Source organism: Pocillopora damicornis, chromosome 5, assembly GCF_964200805.1.
Source record: "Pocillopora damicornis chromosome 5, jaPocDami1.2, whole genome shotgun sequence".
NCBI lineage: Eukaryota > Metazoa > Cnidaria > Anthozoa > Scleractinia > Pocilloporidae > Pocillopora > Pocillopora damicornis.
The window spans coordinates 25,330,825-25,353,365 of NC_142674.1; the positions used below are offsets into that span (position 1 = coordinate 25,330,825).

General features: G+C 38.7%; 1 pseudogene across 1 annotated transcript; it reads left to right on the plus strand.

Moving 5' to 3' along the window:
* The first annotated feature begins 2,403 nt into the window (after positions 1-2,403).
* On the plus strand, positions 2,404-22,264 carry LOC149046138 (uncharacterized; annotated as a pseudogene). Its single transcript, XR_016186495.1, has 16 exons — positions 2,404-2,626; positions 3,341-3,616; positions 4,390-4,713; positions 8,104-8,367; positions 8,501-8,782; positions 10,122-10,367; positions 10,895-11,140; positions 12,422-12,694; positions 12,878-13,159; positions 13,471-13,593; positions 14,213-14,240; positions 15,137-15,324; positions 17,458-17,642; positions 18,477-18,553; positions 19,817-19,913; positions 20,408-22,264. The product of XR_016186495.1 is annotated as an uncharacterized LOC149046138 (transcript).
* Positions 22,265-22,541: the final 277 nt, after the last annotated feature.

The window sequence follows — 22,541 nt, forward strand, 5'->3', positions numbered from 1 at the left end:
TACTTTGACGTAACTGCGCCATTGATCAATCAAGTAGACGCCTCAGACTATGGCCAAGGAGCTGCCCTCTTACAACCCATCAAACCACTCAGAGCAGCGCCCTTGACGAGTCTTCTCTGCGACCTATTGCGTACAGAAAAAGGCCTAACCACTACCGAGAAGCGCTATGCGCAAATCGAAAAGGAGTGCCTGGCTATTGTTGAAGCCCTCAACAAATTTGAGCAATGGCTTTTGGGAAAATCCAACACAGAGTCTACACAGACCACCAGCCCCTTTAGTCGATCTTCAAGAAGGACCTCGCCTTAGCGCCTAAATGTCTGCAGAGGATGTTGCTTTTCCTACAGTGTTACAACTTTACTGTTGTGTACGAAAAAGGTTCTCTCTTACATTTAGCAGACACCGTATCCAGAGCCCCATGTCAAGACGAAGCCGTCAACCCATCCATGTCGAACACCTTCCGTGTGTTTCACGTTCATCTTACTCGCTTGGACCCCACCTCACCGGCCCTCACCAATACCACTCGCGAGCAACTAAGCAATGCCACATCATCATGCCTTGACATGCACTAGCTGCAGCATTAACCCCTCAACGGTTCGCGAAGAACTCATAATTGTAAATGATATTCTTCTCAAGTCTACTCGCGCCATCGTCCCTACCTCTCTCAGACTAAGTATGCTGAGCAAAAACTACTACTACCATAGGGGAGCAGAATATTGCCTTCGTTTCACATATAAGCATGTTTTTAGTTTGCCCTACCTGCTCCCAGTGTGGAAAGCAAGCCACCACTGACCATACTATCCCATCCTGTCCCTACACGACCTCGGCAGTTCATCTCGCAGGAAATATTTGAGTTCCAACATAAGCAGTACCTGGTCACCGTAGACCATTGCAGTGATTTCTATGAGTTGGACCAGCTGATAAACACTCAATCCACCACCATCGTCGTGCCCACGAAAGCCCACTTTGCTCACCCTGGCATCCCAGTAAGTTGTCTAATAGACGATAGCCTAAGAGCCAAAGAAGTTTAATGACTACGAACTTTACTAGAAAGTGGGCTAACAGAGTGCAACCTCACAAGAGCACTCCATATCCTCAGTGCCTTGCTTTTGGAACATTTTTCTTCTTTTTCTTGGTATTATCTTGTTATTACTGAAAAATGGGTCACATTCATTTGTCTCAGACTTCGGAGGCACTATTTGTCTATATTTGCATACGTGTCTATATATATATATTTCTTTTGACGAGGGGGGATGTTATGTCACCGTTACGTTACTCGCACATGATTGCATCACATTCTAAAGTTCCCGTATCAACGCTTGCTCGGGGGTGAGAATAAATTAGTTCATAATGTCTGCCCACGTGTTTATTCATCGTATATCTAGGTAGTATACTGCTTAACAAGCACACATATTTTCCATCTATTTTATTTGCAAGGGTATAAATAAGCTCTTTAAAGCCATAAATCTCATTCCTTAATTTGACTATTTTGTCATTGTTTTTTTTATAATGTTAGCCGAGTGCTTTCCTTCGAGCGTTTGCCTATTTACATGTTTTTTCTTGTGAGATATCGTTTTCGTCTTCTCCACCAAGACTTTGTATAAGTTATTCCGCTAGAGAGTTGTGAAAGGCGGACATTGGTGCAATTGTTCACAGTGGCTACAACAATATCGACGGTTTCGACACTTCACGAGTCTCTTCAGCTGTAGTTTGAAGATGGTATTGCAATAGCGAGGTCTTTAAGGGAAAGGTAGAGTGGTGTTCTCAATTCCGTTCCCGAGTGGGAATTGCTTCTGTGACCTTTTTATACGTAGATCGCTAGGCTTGAGGATCGAGTTCCCATTATTCCTATTGATCCTTGATGTTGGTTAGGGAACCAATAAGAAGCAGACCATTTCGATTTTACCTGATCTGAAGGCGAGACTGAGTTTTTAGGAAGGCCTTTTCTGCTGCATAATTCGCTTGAAAAGCTACTGAGACTCATAATTGAAATTTGTTACGGTTTCCCGTTATGTTTGTTTTCGTTCCCCCTAAAAAGGAGGGCTTAAAATGTTGTTTTTAAAGTAAAGTTTGTGTATTGTGCATTTGTAAATTAACTGATTATGCACGCCAGAGTGTTTGCACATAAAGGACGGGGTCTGTCTGGAAACCATCAACATGGGAATAAAGGTAAAGACAGACCGGCACGGATTCCCCATCGCATTATCGCCTTCAAATTATGTTTTTGCTCTCACAAGCGTGTCTCGATAAGTTTATTGCAAACCCTACGGCATCGCGCCAAATACCAAATTAATGAGTTTACCGTAACCAAATGTTAACATAAACATTCAAAGTAATTATAGAGAAAGGTAGAAATAAAGACTGCACCACTGTCCTACATACTTTATTTTGTTAAATGATCCGAAAATGTCGTCTGTGGTTGTTTATCAAATGTTTCTGTTTACAATATTGTTAGTGGATGGTGGCTGGAGTGAGTGGAGCTCCTGGAGTATCTGTACCAAACCAGTTGGTGGTATACAAACAAGACAGAGAGAATGCGCCAATCCAGAACCAGCACATGGTGGGAAACACTGCGATGGGAGCGGAGCAATGCTAAGAGAATGTAGCAACATGTCGAGTTGCCAAGAAGGTAACATACAAATTGCAGCCTTTCTGATTTCAGTTGATGAAAACTTCTTTGTTGAAACAAAAATGAACTAATTCAGGAATAAAAGCTAGAATAACAACAAATGAATGGAACTGCTAAGGTTGAACTTTAATCACATAATCATCCACGCAAAGTATGTGAAATGCACAAATTATCAAAAGTCAGGAGTTCATTATAAGTCAGAAATCCTTCATGAATGCACAAACTTTGTACATGTATGGAATTCACCAAGCTTTTCTTGAAAGAAACAAAACAAATCTCCACTATCATTAGTACTACAATATAGGTACTAAATTCTTGGAAGAAGCTTTCGCTGATATTTGTGGTCGCTCTATAAGAAGTCTGCACTATCAGCGCAATGGCGATTACGAATTTTGTTGGACTGCCCGTAAGCAATACCTTTTTAGCTAATCCGGTAGTGCTAACTATCATCTAATGACAAGAAACATGTTTAAAAATGCGATGGCCTCAGTTATTAATAACATTTTGGCATTGACCTGCTGGCAAAGAAAATCATATTAGCTTAATAGGAAATTCTTCCCCCATTAACTGAAAAGAAATCTTTCAACAATGCAAGGACTGCTGTTACTAGGGTAATTATATGGGGACATCATCAACACAAGAACTTACCAATGCTGAAGTAGTTCACGCTGTTTATTGTTATCCCTATTTGTCAATTTTTTTTAATATTTGAAGAATTTCCCCTGCGTTTTGAAACAGAGAAGAACCCATCTGTCGGTACAATGAAGATATTCTCAAACAGCAGCTGGCAAAAGCTTTGTACCAGTCAATGGGATGAAGCAGATGAAAATTCAACCTGCATGGCCATGGGCTACTATAGCAACGCTGTGTATGCTAATGACACAAGGTACGCAGAACGTGGCAATTCCTCAGAGATGTCCACTCACTACAACTGTACCATTCCCACCACATGTCAAAACAACTTGGAAAAGAAACAACAATTTTGCAAAGGTAATAATGAATTGCACTCATGTAATATCCACATGATCTCCAAAGATGGTAACTTGATAGATTTACTCACACTCCAGATAAAAAAATTTTTCCGAGATCAATGATTGTTCATCTTCGGGTATCTTTTAGGTTCTAAAAAGGTATCTATCGCTAAAAATGTAGCTGGTTTCTATTGTTTACACCCTAAGACGATTATAGTTGAATTACTGCCGAAAGAAGAACCTAGCTGCGCAGTTATGCATTTGGGTTTCATGAACTTCATAACCTCCAAACCCTTCACCAAGTCTCCTTAAAACTATTGCATCCTTCTAGTTTCCTTTTTTCTCTCTTTCGTGTAACTAGGGAATTTCACAATTTTTCACCCTATTTATACTTAACTAAACGCCTTTTTCTTGATTATTCCGTGAGAAATGCTTTAAAATGACTTTCTAGTTTAAAATGTAAATCACCCTTTTGTGTTCTCCGAAGGCAAAGAAAACACGTCTTGAATGTTCCAAAATTGTTGAAAAAACATCTAATTTTACAATTTAAAACGCAGTCACGAAGCAATGAAAAAGAGGTTTGTCGTAAAACATTGCAGCAAGGAAACCACATCGTGACAACGAACGATGCGGCCAACGTTCGAATACTGAATGATTTGCACCCAGAATTTCCCTTAAAAAACACTTAGACAGGCGTGAGCTATTTATCATTTCGTGATTTATAGGTATTCTTGATTCATGATAATAAGTGTTTTCCATCTTAACGGATTGAACTTTTTGTAATTTCATAAGTTCCTGTTCGCTTGAATGGCGCAAATGTGGAGTATGGAGGAAGAGTGGAAGTGTTTTACAAGGGGAAATGGGCAAAGATATGTAGGAATAAATGGGACTTTAATGATGTCAAAGTTATTTGTCGTCAGCTTGGCTTTGAAGAGGCTTTGGCGGAATTCATTGGGTCAGACATAAAGGCGGAGGGAATACCTTTTGCAATGTCCGATGTCTCTTGCACCGGAGAAGAGTTTGAACTTGCATCATGCAATCGCATCGATGGAAAGTTAAATATTCCACCTCAATGTCAGTCGGATGACAAGGGTTCTCAAGCGCTGTGTCAACCAAGTAAGCAACTACATTTTTTGGTCTGATTAGTTATTCTGGTTTTCGCGGTGGTTTTTCTTCTTGCCATTGACCTTCTAAAGTAGAGGGAAATCAGAGTAAATTGAGATACACAGATGACTAGAAGACCATTTCTAAAAATTAAACATTCTGCTAAAGTATGACTCGCGGACAAGCATATACCTATTCGCAGACTTTACGCTCAAGATAGCGACATAACATCGACTGGGGATGAAATGACTTAGTTTAGTTTAGGGTATAAATGACTCAGATGATTTTGATTTTATCAACCGAGTTGATAATGTTAATTTTCCCCCGTAAAGAGTTTCAAAGCTGAATTTCGAGCGTTAGCCCTTTGTCATGGCGGGTGTTATACACCCCCACCGACGTAGCACCACAGTTTCTTAAGAGAGGATGTCAGCATCCATCGAACAAATTTGAAATATTGTGGCAAGTCGCCCAAAATTCGTTTTCTCTCCGACTTTCATATTTTGTAGCCCGATATGTCCTAGATAATTGTCCTACATACTTTTGCTATGTCGAAAAGTAGCACCAAAACAAAGACAGTGACCGATATAACAGAATCTACTGAGCTTCTAGCTTTTAAAAGACAAAAGGGTGGTTATAAAGTTACTGTAAAAATTTCCTTGTGTATTTGTGTTGTTCTATCGTGAGACGAACTCAAAGTCCGGCATTAAATTTAGGGTCTGTTTAGATGGAGGTGGGGGACCTCAGGTCGCCTGTCAATATAATTTCTTGTTTTATTTTGATCACGTTTGCATGACAGGTGGGGAGACCCGCCTAGGCGGGTTGCCAAGTAGGGTAACCCTGTCAGCAATTTGCTATGTAAACGTCTCAAGGCGGGGTAACCCGCCTAGCCGGGGTAGCGTTCATGGCAAAAAGCTCAAAAACGAAATATGTATGTTTTAAAACTTTGTACATAACCTAGCCGTCTCATGGCAGAAATCATCAGAAACCGTAACGGACACACAAGGAGTGTAAAATGTTCACATTTCGAAATATTTAGCGTTGTAAATGAACCATATTTGGTTTCCCAAAATATTCCGTTTAACGCATTAAGTCAACGGTTCCTCACGAAACCAAACACCGCGTAATACAACGTATGACGCTTTCACGAACAAATACATTTGTGAGCGAGGATTAATCTTCCATCTTTTTCGAGATGTGAGCTTGGGACACCTCTGCTCAGACTCCTTAATTGCAAGCGCAACAACAACCTCAAGAAACCTCACCCCAGCACCACGGGGTTTTAAGATTGCATGTAAACGCGTTTTATTTTTCGACCACGGTTAGGCGGGTTACCTCACCTACCTGGGGTCCCCCACCTCCATGTAAACAGGCCCTTGCCTACTTGTCGCCATCGTTTAGTAGCATAAATCACAACAATCTGTAAACAAATATCTGACATAACACTCTTACCCTATTTATTTATGACTTTATTAGCTGTTTCGATGATCAAATTATGCCCTACCTCATTTTAGCCAGATTTAAAATCTTCTCCACGTTATTATATCAGTTGCATGACAAGCGTGACACATAAATTCAAGGATGAGTCAACCTCCGAATTACCAAGAGATAGGTTTTTTTCCCCTCTTTGCATATCTGCATATCTATAAAAACCTTCCAAGAATTACTGTATTCAGAAAACTAAAATATCCAGATCCATCGATGGTTCCTTTGCCGGCGGAAGTCAAAGAATCTTCACAAAAGTCAATTCGATTGACAAGCTCCATACTGATTTAGCTAATTGTTCTGTTGTGTAAGCGTCTCATCGTACATGCTAACATGAAGATTTGCTGTTCATTTAAATCGTTCGCTGGTGGGACTTTTGGGTATCGTTATTGAGAAGACCGACGTTGCATATCTCAGGTCGTTCCCTTGCGTAGTTGTAAAAAAGACATTTCAAGTCACTTGCGGAGATCCAGAAACTGAAGTTGATCTTATTTTGTCGCGAGCCGGCATCTTCGAGACATCAAAAGATACCGATAATTTCACAATCTGCCCCACTCGTAGATCAAATATCGGTACCGGTGTTGGGTGCCTAAAGAAGTGTACGGCCGTGGTAAAGGTAGGGTTGAGTCGATTCCAAAAGCTGATTGGGGAATTGGCAAGCATGTACCACAGATAGTACGCAAGACGTCTGGAAAATTCACTGTACCACCTTGTGTAAAATTACGCGTTCCGTCAGACTTAGGTCTCGATTGGGAATTGGTCAATACACACCCTGTCGGCACCCAGTAACCCGCTTTTAACTGCTACGCCGCTACTGAAACAACGATTAGTAGTCACAAAAGTGACATATTCAAATATTGTCAATTCAACATAAACAAAAATCTTCATACAGGGTAAATATTCATTTTTGTTGGGATCAATTATTGCGTGACTAGCTTATGATATAAATGGGGTAGGGGAAAACACAACTTAAAACCTGGCCTCCTGGCAGAAAGTAATACCGAAGCGTAATATAGTAACCGAAACAGCTTCTTGGTCTTAAAAAATCATAAGTAAACAAGGTAAGAGTGTTATGTTAGATTTTTTTAACAAATTGTAGTGATTTATGCCAATAAACGGTGGCGACAAGTAAGCAAATTTTGCCGGACGTTGAGTTCGTCTCACGATAGAACAACACAAATACACATGGAAATTTTTACAGTAACTTTATAACCATCAGTAGATTCTGTTGTATCGGTCATTGTTGAAACTGTCTTTGTTTTGATGCTACTTTTCGACATAGAAAAAGTATGTCGGACAAAAATACTCACCAAAAAATAAATATCTCTTTGCTAGCTTCAATACTGAGAGGGGATTAAGTTTCGATGATGAAAAAAAGATTATGTTGACAGAAATAACGGAGGTCAAATAAATTCGTTACATGAGGTCACGCAACTCGGGTGATATTCACGGTGAAAATTTGCATATTTGAGCGGTCGAACGAAAAAAATCATTTCTCGAAAACTACAATATATTTTCACGAAAAAACTACACCACAATTTTAACGACATATTGGGCTACAAAATAGTAGGAGTGAAAGCAACTTACCCTCTTCATTGATGATTCAGCTTGGCATATCTTTCATGAATGTAATATGACTGCTCATAAGATCACTTGACTTCAGTTAAGGGTTACCTAATTTCTTTTAACGGGTGACATAACCTTTTTTGGATGCGATATAATTCTATTCAAAGGTTACATTACTTTGATAATGGCTGACATGACTTTCTTTGGAGTAATATAACTTAGTTTTAAGTACAACAAAGTTCCAAAAACTCCTCAAGTTAAGCTTTATTACTTTATTCTCTTCTTGTAGTGTTAATTACACAGAATCTGACTTATTTTGACATCTTCCACACCGAACTTTTTTTTTTTTTGCAGAGAACAAGAATGTGTTGAAAAGAAATGAACTCTATTTTGATATTGGTAGCAGAGAAAAGCTTCATTGCTCTATAAACAATAAAACCAATTATGCTAGTTGGGTCATCAATGGGCGAAAGCTTGAAATAATAAACTCTACTTCTGAAAGGATCAGGGCTGAAGACAATGGTGATCTGTTCATTGATGATGTGCAGCTGTCTGATGGAGGAATATATGAATGCCAGAGATTGGAATATGTTCAATATCACATTGTCTACATAAATGGTATGAAAACACATCTTTTTATCTTGTAGAAATAGGCTTAACATGCAGGACAATGTCATGTAAGACAAGTGCACTTCTGACCTTTCAACAGTATAGCTACGATATTAGTGCTTTTCGTTACTGCTTTCAACAGCAAGATTTACTCAAAAGACGTTGGACCAACAAACCTTTATTGCGTACACGTCTGGCATTATAAGCTGTAGTGCTGATGGAACACCAAATCCACAGATTTCTTGGAGTAAGAAAGGAGGAAAGTCCTTAGACCCGAAACGATTCACTCAAATATCCAACGGCAGCCTGCGTATTGGTTTTGTAACGTCTGAAGACGATGGAACATTCATCTGTACCATGACACAAACTAAAGGACCACAGAGGGTCTCAAGCAGAGATAAAAACATACTAGTGACAGTTATAAGTGAGTGACTAATGAGATAATATATAGAAAGTCACAAAGTCAGTTCTTCAAATGTAATTAATTTAATTTACTCATTTTCAAAACCTTTTCGCTGCTCATACTCACAGGTATGTGAGGTTACATTTTATCGTGAATATGTTCGTTTTAGTTGTTTGAAAGTAGGGTTGTCATGTTAAAAAAATTATACTTAGGTTATTTGTGAACGGTGTAGTTTCCTCGTCATGACTCAAAGTAAGTGCCCTGTGACGAAGTTTATAGTTTCTTTTCAAACTGGTAATGTGCCTAAATCGACTTCGGTTGGTCGTGGTGCATGACAAATTCACTTTCTGAATGCAGTATAATCGTTTGTCTCGCCGTGAAGATACTTTGGATATGGATCGCGACTTTTTGACTGAATATTGTGTCTTCTTCCTGTTATAAGGTCGGTAGATATGCATGACCTTATGAAACTCTCTGTTTGGCTGTGATTGACTGGAATCCCACACAGGCTTCGATTGGCACACTTTAACCAAATGTTCTTCCGGAGTCCATTGTCGCAAAGTTATCCTGTTTTTGTGTTTCTTGTGGTCAGCATTCATATTTTTGGGATGTCTATCCCAATGTCCAATTTATGCTGTAACAGTCTCATGTGGATGGCCTCTTTTACCTTACGTTTAATAATAATAGTATCACTATCAATATACTCTACTTCAGTCCAGAGCAGGTGGTTTCCACGTGTCTTCTGAAACTGCAGAGGCCTTTGTCTTAGCATGTCGTTTCTCGATCTGCCATATTGCTCGTTGAACCTTACTTCCATAGGTCTGCCTGCTCCGCCGATCTAAACTTTGCAGCACTCACATGGAATCTTGTAAACCACGGGCTCTTGTTTTAAAGATGCAGTGCCATGGATGGCGGCTGTGTTGTTACTATTTGTAACATCAATGAAGTGAATGAGATGCTCTCGGTTCTTCAAATGCTGTAGGAAGCTGTCAGCGTTTTCGCGAACCAAGATTGTGAATGTATCATATGCATAACGTTTCCAGATCCTTCGCTGGTAAGATGATAAGGTTATCGATTGCTCCTATAACTCTATATGTGGAGATTAGCAATAACGGCGGAGACCATACTCCCTATGGCTGCGCCTTCTGTCTTACGTAGACTGGTGGTCAGAGATAATAGGAGTATGTAGACCTCAATACGAAGTTCGAAAGGTTCGCGATCTGACAAACGATTATACTTCATATTAAGCGCTACTGTCATCATCAAATGTTCATTTAGATACTGCGTCTAATGTGTTCAATGTAAATGATATAGGAACACCTCCGATTTTCCAGTAATATGTTATTTATTTACCTTTAAGTTCGACCAAAAGTTTATATTTCTGGAGCAAGCAATCTCATAGAAGGAAGCAATGTAAACTTGACGTGTAAAGTTGTGGAAGGTCGGCCTGAACCACGGATCACCTGGCTCAAGAATAATACATTGCAAAGAGAGAGTTTGTCTCTCTTCTTTTCTAATATAACAAAGGAGGACGAAGGGTGGTACACTTGTAAGGCAGAGAATGAAGCAGGAATTTCTACCAAAGACATTGACATTACTGTAAAGGGTGTGTTTGTAAAGCTCACAACTGTATTATAAATCAATCATGCATTTGATATGCCTACGAAGTGCGAATCAATAGCCAGTGGGCCTGACTCTAGATCAAGGTTTCTGGGTCTGAGCTAAGGGTAAGGTAATTGTAGAAAACTATCAGAAAAATTTTAAAAATGCAAGGGCTTTCAGCTATTATCTGCGACTGATTCACCAGTGAGGACCGGGTCCTGGATGAATAATTTTTTCAGAACGCTTCATTGGTTATTTATTGCGAAGAATTGGAAGGTCTTTACAATTGTTCCTTTGTTCCCGCTATACCAATTTGATGATATCATGGCTAAGTTAGTAATATAGCCTGACTGACATGGTTTTTGGAAGGATTTGCTTGATATGGTAAAAAAGTGGCTCGTTGTCTTCTTCTCCTTCTTTTTTGATGTTATTTATTATTGTAATTTTTTTTTCTTTTTGTGGGTGGGGGAGGGGGGGGAAGGTTGGGCGGCTTCTTATTTTGTAATTTGTGTTTACATGCTTACTTTGCAGTTCCACCCCATGTTCGTGATGAGTCTAGAAATCTCACCATTGAATTTGACTACCCTTTTATTAGAGAGTGTTATTTCAGAGGTGACCCACAAGTATCTGTCAACTGGACCAAGGATGGAGTGCTAATTAGTAAAAACAACACCTTGGTTATTAGACAAGCGACGTTTAAAGATAAAGGTTATTATGAATGTACTGCTAAAAATGATCATGGCGAAGCAAACTCTTCCTTCTGGATCGATGTCACAGGTAAACCCAAAATTATAGTTTATGTCATTTATCAAACTTGTAACTTAACAGAGCGTTTGTTTTAAAGTTTAAGCCAAATTTAAATTGACCTATTTTTTTCTCTTTTCATCCGTTTCCTGGTGACTTAGAGTTAATTCTGACTTACAGACACACAGATTGTAAATGAAGATAAATCCGTAACCAAAGAAATAATTAAAAACACCTCCCGCTATTAAGGAATTCCAAATCCTGTGGTCCACTCTAACATTTTTATCCTTGGACGCATGTCAAAATACTCAATTTGGAGACGTCAAATGACAGATTTCCTTTTTTTTTATCACAGAATACAAATGTTTCACATTGTTTTGATCATCATTGCCTAATAACTTTTCAAATTCAATATATACTGCTAAAAAAATAAAGCTGATAGTCATTAAACATATAGGTTTTTAACATCACACTCAACAACCAGAAAGATCAAAGTGCTCTGTGAGCAAACTCGGGAATTGACACATGATTTTTTGGATTATGTTATCTGGTTTAGGGAATTTTGTGGTTGATTGTCATATCTAGAGTACGAGCAGCAGTTCAGTGTTCGCTAATGTAGCAAAGAAACAAAATAACGTTGGGATAAGAAGGCATTGCAGTTGAAATGATCATGCTATTACATTTGACAAGGGTGGATGATGTCATGTGTTTTCAAGTTCAAGGATTATAAATTACAATTTTATGAAAAACGAGGGTTGTCTGTTATTTCAGTGTGAGTCCTAGCATGCCTGCCAGTCGCTGGCGCCGCTTGTTGAAACTAAAACGAAAGAAAAAAACTCCTTTAAGATTATCATTGGCTTCTTTTTCACCCCACCACTATTCTTAGCAACAAAGATCGCCATACCGTTTGTTTATTGCTCGCCAAAAACTATTAAATGCACTCAAAAGCCTAAAATCGAAAAAAAGTTTACAGGAATCGACCAATCGAGCGAGCGAGCGAGCGAGCGAGTGCCATTCTCCACATCGTATCTACAACTCGCTCTTGCACATAAGCGCAATTCACGAGTTAAAAAAAATGAAGGTTATTGGCACAAGTGGGACAACTTAAGGCAAAACAATATCTTTTTATTCTAAACGCGAAGGAAACCTTTGGAAAAAAAATTGACCTTGGTTAAAAATAGACTTGAACATCGCGTTTCTTGTTTTGATTTTGTTGTTGTTGTTGTTGTTTCGTCGTTTTATCAAAGGTTAGATAAATGGGGTTAAAGTGGATTATACAAACCTTATTAATTTTGGATTTTTTTTTTATTGAAGTATTTCCACAGATTATAGAGCCTCCGATAAACCAGTCTGTTACTGAGGGAAATTCTGTGAACTTTAGTTGCCGAGCCACAGGTGTGCCAACACCAACATTAGTCTGGGTTTTTAATAATGGTGACCTGCCATCTGGTATCAATCAATTCAATCACAAAGGAGAATCATTCCTGGAATTTTTAAGCGTCACAAAAGGGATGGAAGGGACTTACAAGTGTGAAGCGAAAAATAAAGCAAATACAACTAGTTCCTCTGCAACACTGCGTGTATACGGTAAGTTTAATGATAATGACGATAATGATGACGATAACGATAACGATGACGCTGACGTTGACGATGACGCCGACGATATCCATGGCGATGAAGATGATGTGACGCCAACGCTGAACTGATGCTGACGATGAGGGTGACAAATGTGGACCAGGATTTTAATCAGTTGCCTTTTTCTTAACGCAGGAAAAGCCTCTGTTCAAGTTTTTCCAGATCAGTATCCAGCAATCACAGCAGGAGACAACCTCACGTTGACCTGCAACGTCAACGAAGAAACAATAAATGTAACTTGGAAAAAAGATGGAGACTCACCACCTGAAAGAGCAAAGATTGATACACGATTCGATGACAAGAAGAGTACATTTGCCGTAACTGAAGTTGTGAAGGAGGACAGTGGTGTGTATTCTTGCGAGGGACGTAACAAGCTCGGTTTTGTTGACCGTTCCTTTGTAAAAATAAACATCAAAGGTAAGCTGGTGTTACTGTTGTGTCCTTAAAAGGCATAAAACTTTACTAATTGAAAAATATATTTCCAAACAGATTAAAACTATTTTTCAGTTAAAGACGAAACAAATGTGGGTCACCTGGCCCATTTGCATGAAATTACCTTGCATCGCTCCGTGAATTTCAGTTATTTTGCTTCTAAGAGCAGGTGTCAATCAAGGGTTAAAGAATGTGCCAAGCTATTTCAAAGCTATTCCAAACAACTTGAATTTTATCAGTACTTTTACTACCATCGAGATTTGTCTAATGGCTACATATTTATGTTACACAATTAGCGAAGCAAGTGCCACGAGCCATGCAAAGTTTCAACACTTTGTGGTTTTACATTGGTGGATCAGTGGCGGCAGCGATTGTCATTTTGCTAATTGCCTGGTATTTCTGCAAGCTTCGAAGGGCAGGTGACGTCCATTTTTCTGTGTTATTTCAGATTTATTTTTCTGAAAGTAAAAGAAGGAAATGTTTAAACTTATTAAACATGTCTGCTGGGGGGGGGGGGGGGGGGAGGATGAGGAACCCTGAGCTAAGAGTCTAAGAGTAGAGATATTTTTATAAGAATTATTCGTGTCCGGCCAAAAAATGCTAAATTGTAGAGTTTTTTTCACATCTGTATATGTTTTGATAACAATTACAAATTCAGAAAATATCACGTCACCCTCCATTTGCGCAAATTCAAATTATACTGCCATTACGTAGAAATTTTATTAGAATTTTATGTCAGTGCTTTGGGGTACGAAAGAGCTATCAGCAGGTCATATTGTGCATTTCCAGCACTGATTTTGAAGGTCCTTCTTTAGTCCCGGAAAGTCCATTAACCTTCAAATTACAAAAAGGTAAAAAATTATATCCAGCTGATCACGACGACAACCAGCCATATTCCTTCTCTCGTTGTTGACAACAGAGTCAAATATATGATACACGTGGTTTCTGCGTCGCAAGCTTTCACTAAGTTAATGATGTCATTCTTACTTACAACGAGGCTATTTCTTCGATCTTTTTCCACATATCCTTTTTTAATAGCCCCACCTGAGGTGCCACCTAGGTTGAAGTAAGTAAATTCTTTCTTTTTGTGAATGCTCACTGTTTCAACGTGTCGCTATATCCGAAGTTTCTAACTGTTGAATAGTCTCAGTAGAATAGTGATAAGCGCCATTGCTGAGCAAATACGTCTTTTCTCCAGTTTGGACCAATCATATTCACCATCAAGAGCTCACAGACCAAAAAGGGTTTTTTCTTTGGAAGCAGCGGCATTCTTCGAAGACGTTCTTATGGCAGTCAAATGTTTCCTGATGTTCTTTCTGTTTTGGTTTCATCCGTCTTTTACTTGTCTTGACACCTTGTTTAATATATATATATACATATTTTTTTTTTTTTTTTTTACCAGCATGCTGGGTTGTGGGTGGCATACTTATAAGAAAAAGAGGCGCTTTGACCCCTCGTCACTCTGTGTTCCAGAAACTGCAGTTGAAATACACTCGGAGTCTTGTAGGCCGATTTAGAATGCCACTCGATATATCGACTGTAGACAATACTTCGGATGGTTTCGGTTAGTATTTCATTTCTCGCGTGGGAGAAACGATATTTATATGAGGTAAAATGCCGAAAAACGCAGTCGGCGCAAGGTTATCTTCATGCGAGGTTAAATCAATCCTCTTTTTTTTTTTCAATAAAATCTTCTCTTCTGGGGCAATGCGTCAACAAACGGGTTCAGCAGATTAGTATCCAAATTTCACCTATCTCAGTAATTTTTTCATTGGCAAGTAATAATTTTCTGACTTACTCTGAAAAAAAAATTATCTTTAAATGAGAAAAAAGAGAAAAAACTCTTAAAGTGAAGATATAGAGAATATACTTACCGCGTTACGTTTAAACAGATTCACAGAAAGAAAAGATAGATAGGTAACAAAGATAGTTAAAGTCCTGTTTTCGTCTGCAATTATTCAGTGAAGGGGAAGATGAAGTTGAGATGGATCAGCTGAACTTAAACACAGATGGATGGGAGATTGCAGTTGACCGCCTGATCCTTCGCGAGCATATTGGCAGAGGGGCATTTGGTTCAGTGTGGCGAGCGCTACTGGGTCGTTCCCGTGGTAGACCTGGAAATCGTACAGTTGCTGCCAAGTGCTACTTACGTAAGTACTTTTTTTTTGTCTTTCTTTCATACAAAGCTTGATCAAACTATCCTTTATTAATTTTTTGTGTTTCATCTTAATACAGAGCATTTTTCTTAAAACACGCTTTATTAACCTATTTGATACATAACAATTATAGCTTAAAGCTATGCGCTGTTAAAATGAATTATCAGCTGGCATGTCAAATAGTTAGCGGATGGTTCTCCGAGGGACCAGTCGTTAAGTCTTTTGTCATACAACGCCACAAACATTCAACAGAACACGAATATCATTTGGAGTGCTAGAAGCTGTGGAGGCAAACGCAAATTTATTGATCAAATTGCATTCAAGGGTATAAAAGCGGAAAATACTACAATATTAAAAATTTCGGTCTACTTTCGCGCCACCTCCAATCACCCGCTGTTCACCGTAACCTGATGTCGCATATTTTGCAAAGTTGCCCGCTTAGAAACTTTTGATGTGAAATCATGACTAGTGACCTCAGAGAAACCTAGAGAGGGTGAGCCTTAAGCGAAAAAATTGGAGCCATATGCCCATCTGGTGGTGGTAGTGTGATCTTCTTCTGTTGGAAAAAGCTGGAAATCATAATGCAGTCGAACCTGCATCAAGCGGCACCGTATTAAGCGGTTACCCTGTGATAAGGGGTCGGTTTTCAATGCCCCAAAATTTTCTTCATTACTCGTAGTACTTTTTATACCAAGCGATTTTGGTCACCCATTACTATGTCCCAACAGCCTATTTGTAATGTTCCCTACCTGCACTGAACGGTCAATAAAGCGGAAGTACTCAAATAAAATTAAGAATAATTTTTCAAGTAAAAAATTTAATCCAAGTTAATCTCCCGAAATCAATGTTAGAAGTATTTTGGAGCGAGGTCATGTATGTTAAGTGGTCCGTGATGGCATAGAATGGCGATTTTTAATTTTTACCAATAATACTCCTATTCCGTGGAACCTTTATTAAACGGTCGACCCATGCATGACCGCTAAATACAGGTTGGACTGTCTCAAGCTTACAGAGTCAAATGAATTTACAATAACTCTGGAAATGCTTATGAGTCTATGTAACATTTAATGTGATAAAAGCAAGGATTATGTACCATACGAACAGTAAGGAACAAGAAGGCGCAAATAGAGGATATTCTAAAAAAACCAATGGTCTCAAATGTCTATTCGACCGATTAGGTATTATAACAGGGGCGATTTCTAGGCTTAATTGCGTCTCTACTTTTGTGAGTTGTCTGTAAAATAATTGCGCGGTTCTATGAGCTTGCCAGATGATAACAATTGCTCGGGATTTTCGGTAAGTATGGATTTTATGGGGTTTAGAAAACGAAATTTAATTTGTCTTATGCAGACCAAATGCATTGTAATTTGCACCGATAGTTTAACACCAAGTATACAATACTTGCAAAAGTGGATGTTCACCACTTAAACAATTGTGTCTCTCATGACATGCAAATTTTTTTTTGTATATTTTATTTTTCGTGGTTTCCTAGCAATCTCCGGAGAGAAAGGAAGGAAGGCCCTGCTGAGAGAGATCGAGTTATTAAAACTCTTTGGAAGGGAGGGCCATGAAAATGTTGTTAAGTTCATTGGTTGTGTTACAGTTGGAGGTAATCAGCTATTGTTATGATTATAATCAGCTAATTCACAGTAACGATAAAAACATATCTGACGTCAACCAGTATTGCTTAGATGGTGCACTAATTCAAGGGTTATTTCCAGTTTTTGTCTAATCTAAAGAAATTTACTTCGCACTGTATGTAGGCCATTTTGCTTGGAAGATTTAAGCTCTAAAATGTACATGCTAATTGTGATAATAGCTTTAACTTACGATGGCAAGTCTCTGTCTTTTTATCTACCATCCCTATATTTCTGTCTTTCTGTTTATCTGTCTGTCTGTCTGTCTGTCCATCTGTCCATGCGTTTGTCTCTATTTCTCTCTGCTGTGTGTCCATCCGTTTTCTATCTGCGTTTTTTCTTCTTTGAATTTCCCTCTCTGTCTCAGATATAACCTAATGTAAATGTAAAATGTAAAATGTTAAACTAGATAAACCATGTACATTTCAAACACATTTTGGAACTTCTGCACTGCTTGCCATATAATAATTTTCTCGTTTTTCCCTCTTAGCTCAGCCAATACTTATCATGGAGTACCTGTGGCGAGGTGACTTGCTGGGCTATCTCAGAAAATCCAGGGGTGTTTTCGACCAATATCATCATGGAGTCGGAAGGGTCGACCACTTGACAACGTATGACATGGTGCTGTTTGCTAAACAGATCGCACATGGTATGACTTTCCTCGCGTCCAGAGGGGTAAGTGCTCGAACTCTTCCGGGTTGTGGTCCTGCATGTGTTAAAATGGCATGGCTTGCAAATCGTGAGTAGAATACGCTGTACGGCTAAAAAGATTCAGCAAATTAGAATCACTATTCCACAGAGAAATGGTCTGACATTAGCATGATGTTAAACTTTCTACCTATATTTAATTTTTTTATTCTATGTAGTTTATCAAAGTCCCTTTTATCAGATCATATCATTTTTTTTTCGATTTCAGATAATTCATCGTGATCTTGCAGCTCGTAACATCCTTCTTGATGAGCATCGTGTCTGCAAGTTGACTGACTTTGGGCTCTCTTATCAGGATTTCAAATACGGCCCAGGAAATGCCAAGGGGGTAATTTTCAGAATTTCTTCATCATTCGGTCAATTTGTTTTGGGGCTGCTGCCGGAAGATAAAAATGTGAAGAATTAAAATATTACTGTCCTCACAAACCTTTCTTTTCAGTTATACAGTTTTACTGCAAAAAAATATTTCCTTTCAATGGGAAGCCGTTCTAAGCGTATCGAAACTTTCACAGAAAAAAAAAAATTGTACCTATGGAGTGAACACAGGAAATAAGAAAGCTGGAAGAGATATCGTTCTCTGAATAGCAAAGATACAAAATCGAAAGGCAGAGAAACAGGAGATTTAAAGGAAAAGGAGTGTGTAAATTATTTATACAGAATTTGTACAGAGGTGTTTACTGCTCTTGACTTTCTCATGAATCCTCACATCACAGTTTTAATCTTATATGCAAAATATTTTAGAAGTTGTATACAAGCCTCTTTAGATTTCAGATGTCTATAGTATTTTGGTTACTCATCCAGGGATGTATCCCAATCAAATGGACTGCACCCGAGATTCTCTTTGGACATGTGGAACAACTGTCAACCAAAAGCGATGTGTACGTACTGTATTGGTTATAATCTACATATATTCCAAGAGTGAACATTTTTACGATTCTACCTTAACTTAGCGAGGAAAACTAGATTATTCAGTGCTCTATTGATTAGAAGGTCATTAGGAAACGTCAAGCTGGGAAACAGCTGAGGTAACAGCTGTAGTACGAGACTTTACATGAATATTAAGTTTAACGAGCAATATCAAAAATCTGATTAGGATAACAACAGACGGATGAAAGGATGAGTGGATAATCAACCAAATAAATATGGCGTTTTCTGTTAAGGAGGTTGCTTATGTCTTGATGGCATGTTTTTAAACATCCCAAGTATCTGAGTGATTAAAATCTTTCTACCCCAGTCGAGATATATCGTCATCCTTCTATTTCTTTTACAGGTGGTCCTACGGCATCGTCCTGTATGAAATCTTCACTGTCGGTACTTAACTTGTTTGTTACTTTACATTCAGGAAATATACCTGCCGAGATTGCACGCACAATTACTAATTGATGAGTGATACCGAGCGAACAAAAGAGCATTGTACGATAGAGAAGTTGAAGCAGTACTCAATGTCGCTGATAAATAAAATTATGACGATGCATAACAACTTGACATAAAACTTAAGTTTAAGTAGAACTGAAAGTATTTAGTACATTATTGAAAAACCTTGAATCCATCGCTACACTTAAATTTGTTTTTTTTACAGTACTCTTTCATCTGATGTAAAACCGAAATCTATTTCAGCAATTAATTGTCGTTTTCACAGAAGAATCATTTCGATCGCCCTGAGAGGAATGAAAGTGATTACAACAAAAAGAGTGTGCTTTTTTGGCCAACAGAAAAAAACATTATTTTTCCACAGGAGGCATTCCTTACGAAGGATGGTCTCAATCCACGACAATGAAAAAAATCGAAGAAGGTTATCGTCTGCCAAAGCCTGAACATATCGACGACAGTTTGTAAGTGTTGCTTCCTCTGTGTGGAATGTTATATAAGTCAAGAGCAATATCGATTGCTGCTGTGGTCAGGTGTTTTTGATACACTCGGTCTGAGTAAGTAGCCTTCCTAAGAAATTAATTTTATCTTGTCAATAAAAAAATTAAAATGAAAAGTTGTTGAGTCAGATAAAGAATACGGTGGGTTTTTCATCCTAGAATTCGTTTGAGCTGCAATGTAATGAGATAAAATTAGCATTTCAGGTATTTTTGTAACTAGTTGTATCCTATCGCAGAATTACTGTGATCATATGTCCCTGTGTTTTTCTATAGATACGCGGTGATGTTAAACTGCTGGAAATACGAAAGCGCCAGCCGGCCACACTTTGTGAAGCTCTACCAAACAATGGATACATATATTAAAACAAAGGTTTGCCATACAGCGTCTAATTCAGGATATACTTCAGCAATTGAAATTGGTATCCTACCAAGTCAATTGCGAATTTCTTTTCGCGTCAATGTGATGTCAAAACGCATTAAATACCCAGCCGCTAACAATTCGTGAATTTAGTTTCATCATGAACCAATGTTATTTTTAAACATACGCAAGTGTGGTTACATTATGTCAGTCTGGATCATCCTGATTTTCCCTCTGTTCTCTACACACAATTTAAAAGAACGGAACGGATCTTAAAATAACACTTTGGGAAAACTTTGACAGAAAGGAAGACCTTACCTGACTTTTATTCTTATCAATTCATACAAGTACGAATGGTTCTTGTCTTTGTGATTGATATCTGATCTGCTCTTTTTTTTCTTTTTAGTGACTCGTTTTTGAAATTTCTTTGTTGAATTTTTGAAATTTATTAATTCACGATTTTTTAACTCATGCAGTTCCCGATTACCTTCTAATCTTTTTCATAGACATATGTAGATATCTTTGACGATGACACGTATGATCAGGATAAGTACAACTTTGTCGATGACCGTGGAGCTGTTGCAAACCCAGAAGATGCAGGACCGGACGAGCTAGGAGCAGCTGCAGCAAATCCCATAGGTGGAGTGGGTGAACACGGTGCTACGGCACACCCCTTTGTGGTTGCAATGGACGATGGCGCTACAGCTTTCCCTCTTGGAATTAACATAGGAGACGAAGGAGCACCTGCAACAGATCCCGACCGTGAAGTGGGTGAACACGGTGCTTCGGCACATCCCTTTGTGATCGCAATAGACGATGGTGCTACAGCTTTCCCTTTCACTATTAACGCACCAGAGAAAGGGGAAGCTGCAGCAAATCTCGCCCATGAAGTGGGGAAGCACGGTGCTGCTGCACATCCCTTTATGGTTGCAATTGACGATGGTGCTACAGCTTTCCCTCTCGGAATCAAAGTAGAAGAAGAAGGTTGCGCAGCATACCCTTTTGAGAGTGATAAGAAAGATATGAATGCCTCAGCGTTCCCTTTCGAGAGTGATACTTTACCATACCTTAGCGAGAACGAGGAAGGAGATGTTCATGACTCCGAGTGCCCTCTTGCGATGGAGGAAGAAGAAATTGATCCTTTACCATCCTCCCTAGTGATGGACGAAAACGGTCTAGCTGCTTCAGCATGTCACCATGTTACTAACGAAGAAAATTCTGATTCTTTAGCATGCCCCCTTGTAGTTGAGGAAGAAGATTCCAATAACTCAGTATGCTCCTCTGTACCTGGGGAAGAACATTTGGAAGCCACAGGATGCCTTTCTGTTACTGAAAAAGAAAATCCTAACTCTTCAGCACGCTCCGCAAATGAGGTGAACAAACCCGATGCCTTACCATTCCCTCGTGTGATCGAGGAATACAATACAATTTTGTGATCGAAAAAGAAGGCCTCAGTGATTCCGTCTTCCCTCCAGATATTCAAACTGATGACGAAGAAGGTGTAACAAGTGAACCTGAAAATAACGTTGGTTATGAAGGTGCTGTAGCAGTTCAATCTGAAAAGGAGGCAGTAGAAGAAGAACCTAAGACTTGCCAACTAGAGTACACGAAGGATGAACAAGACGATCTTGGAAACTATATGGACGACCAAAGTGATGCTGTAGACCGTTTTGACGGAGAGGCTGGCGTACAAGAGTATGATGGTAATCAACTTACTGCTGCAGATAAAGACGAAACTGGAAGTGACGAAGACGAAGAGTCATCTGAAGTAACTCCTCTTGTGCAGGACTGAGGCTTAATAGCAGAATTGCTGAACCTCCAAGGTTGTAGTCTTATAACACTCTGTGGTAATCTGTAGTTTAGATTTCGAGAACTTCTGCCTCAATATTTAATAGCTTTTGATTTTAAGATGTAGTTTCTATCGTACTTTTACTTTATTAATGCTTTGGTAGTGATGATAACCATTTTCATAGTTTATAAATGGAGGTTAAGTGGAATTTTCTTGAAAGAAAAACTTGTTTATTTACTTCACTTTTGCATTTCTTAGTTTACCGTTTATTCGCTTGGTGCACTTGTCAGTGTTTTGTTGTTGTTATTGACTGTAGGCTGATAGAGACAAGAAAAAAAAAAGAAAAAGAAATTGCTGTTAAGATAATTTTTATAACTGATCTAGTCAGAAATTTTGCGTAAATTTGTGAGTGTTGTTCCTAGTATAAGTAATATTTCTTAATTTTTTTGTAAGTGCATTGAAGAGAAGAACAATAATGGACATGTTGATCTCTCCCAAGCCACAATGAATATTTACCCTGTTAGGAATAATTAAATTGTTGTAAAGCACTCTCTAAATGCTTCAGTAAACTTATATAAGCTAAACTCGGTTTGTTTACTCCATTCGTTGCAGTCGAGCCAATGTAACAATAGATTCTCATTCAATCATTTTTCAATTTTGTTTTTGCCACGAGCACTTACATATAAAGCTAACATTGCCTAACCTATTACTTCAACTTTCATCGTGGGGAGAACTGTGCTGATTTTTTAGAGAAACAGGCAACTGCGGTTATTTTCTTACTGTTTTTCGTTGTGTTTCTTGACATGAGCAAGGCCTTTGCCAAGATTAACGATGGCATTTCGGTGTGGCTT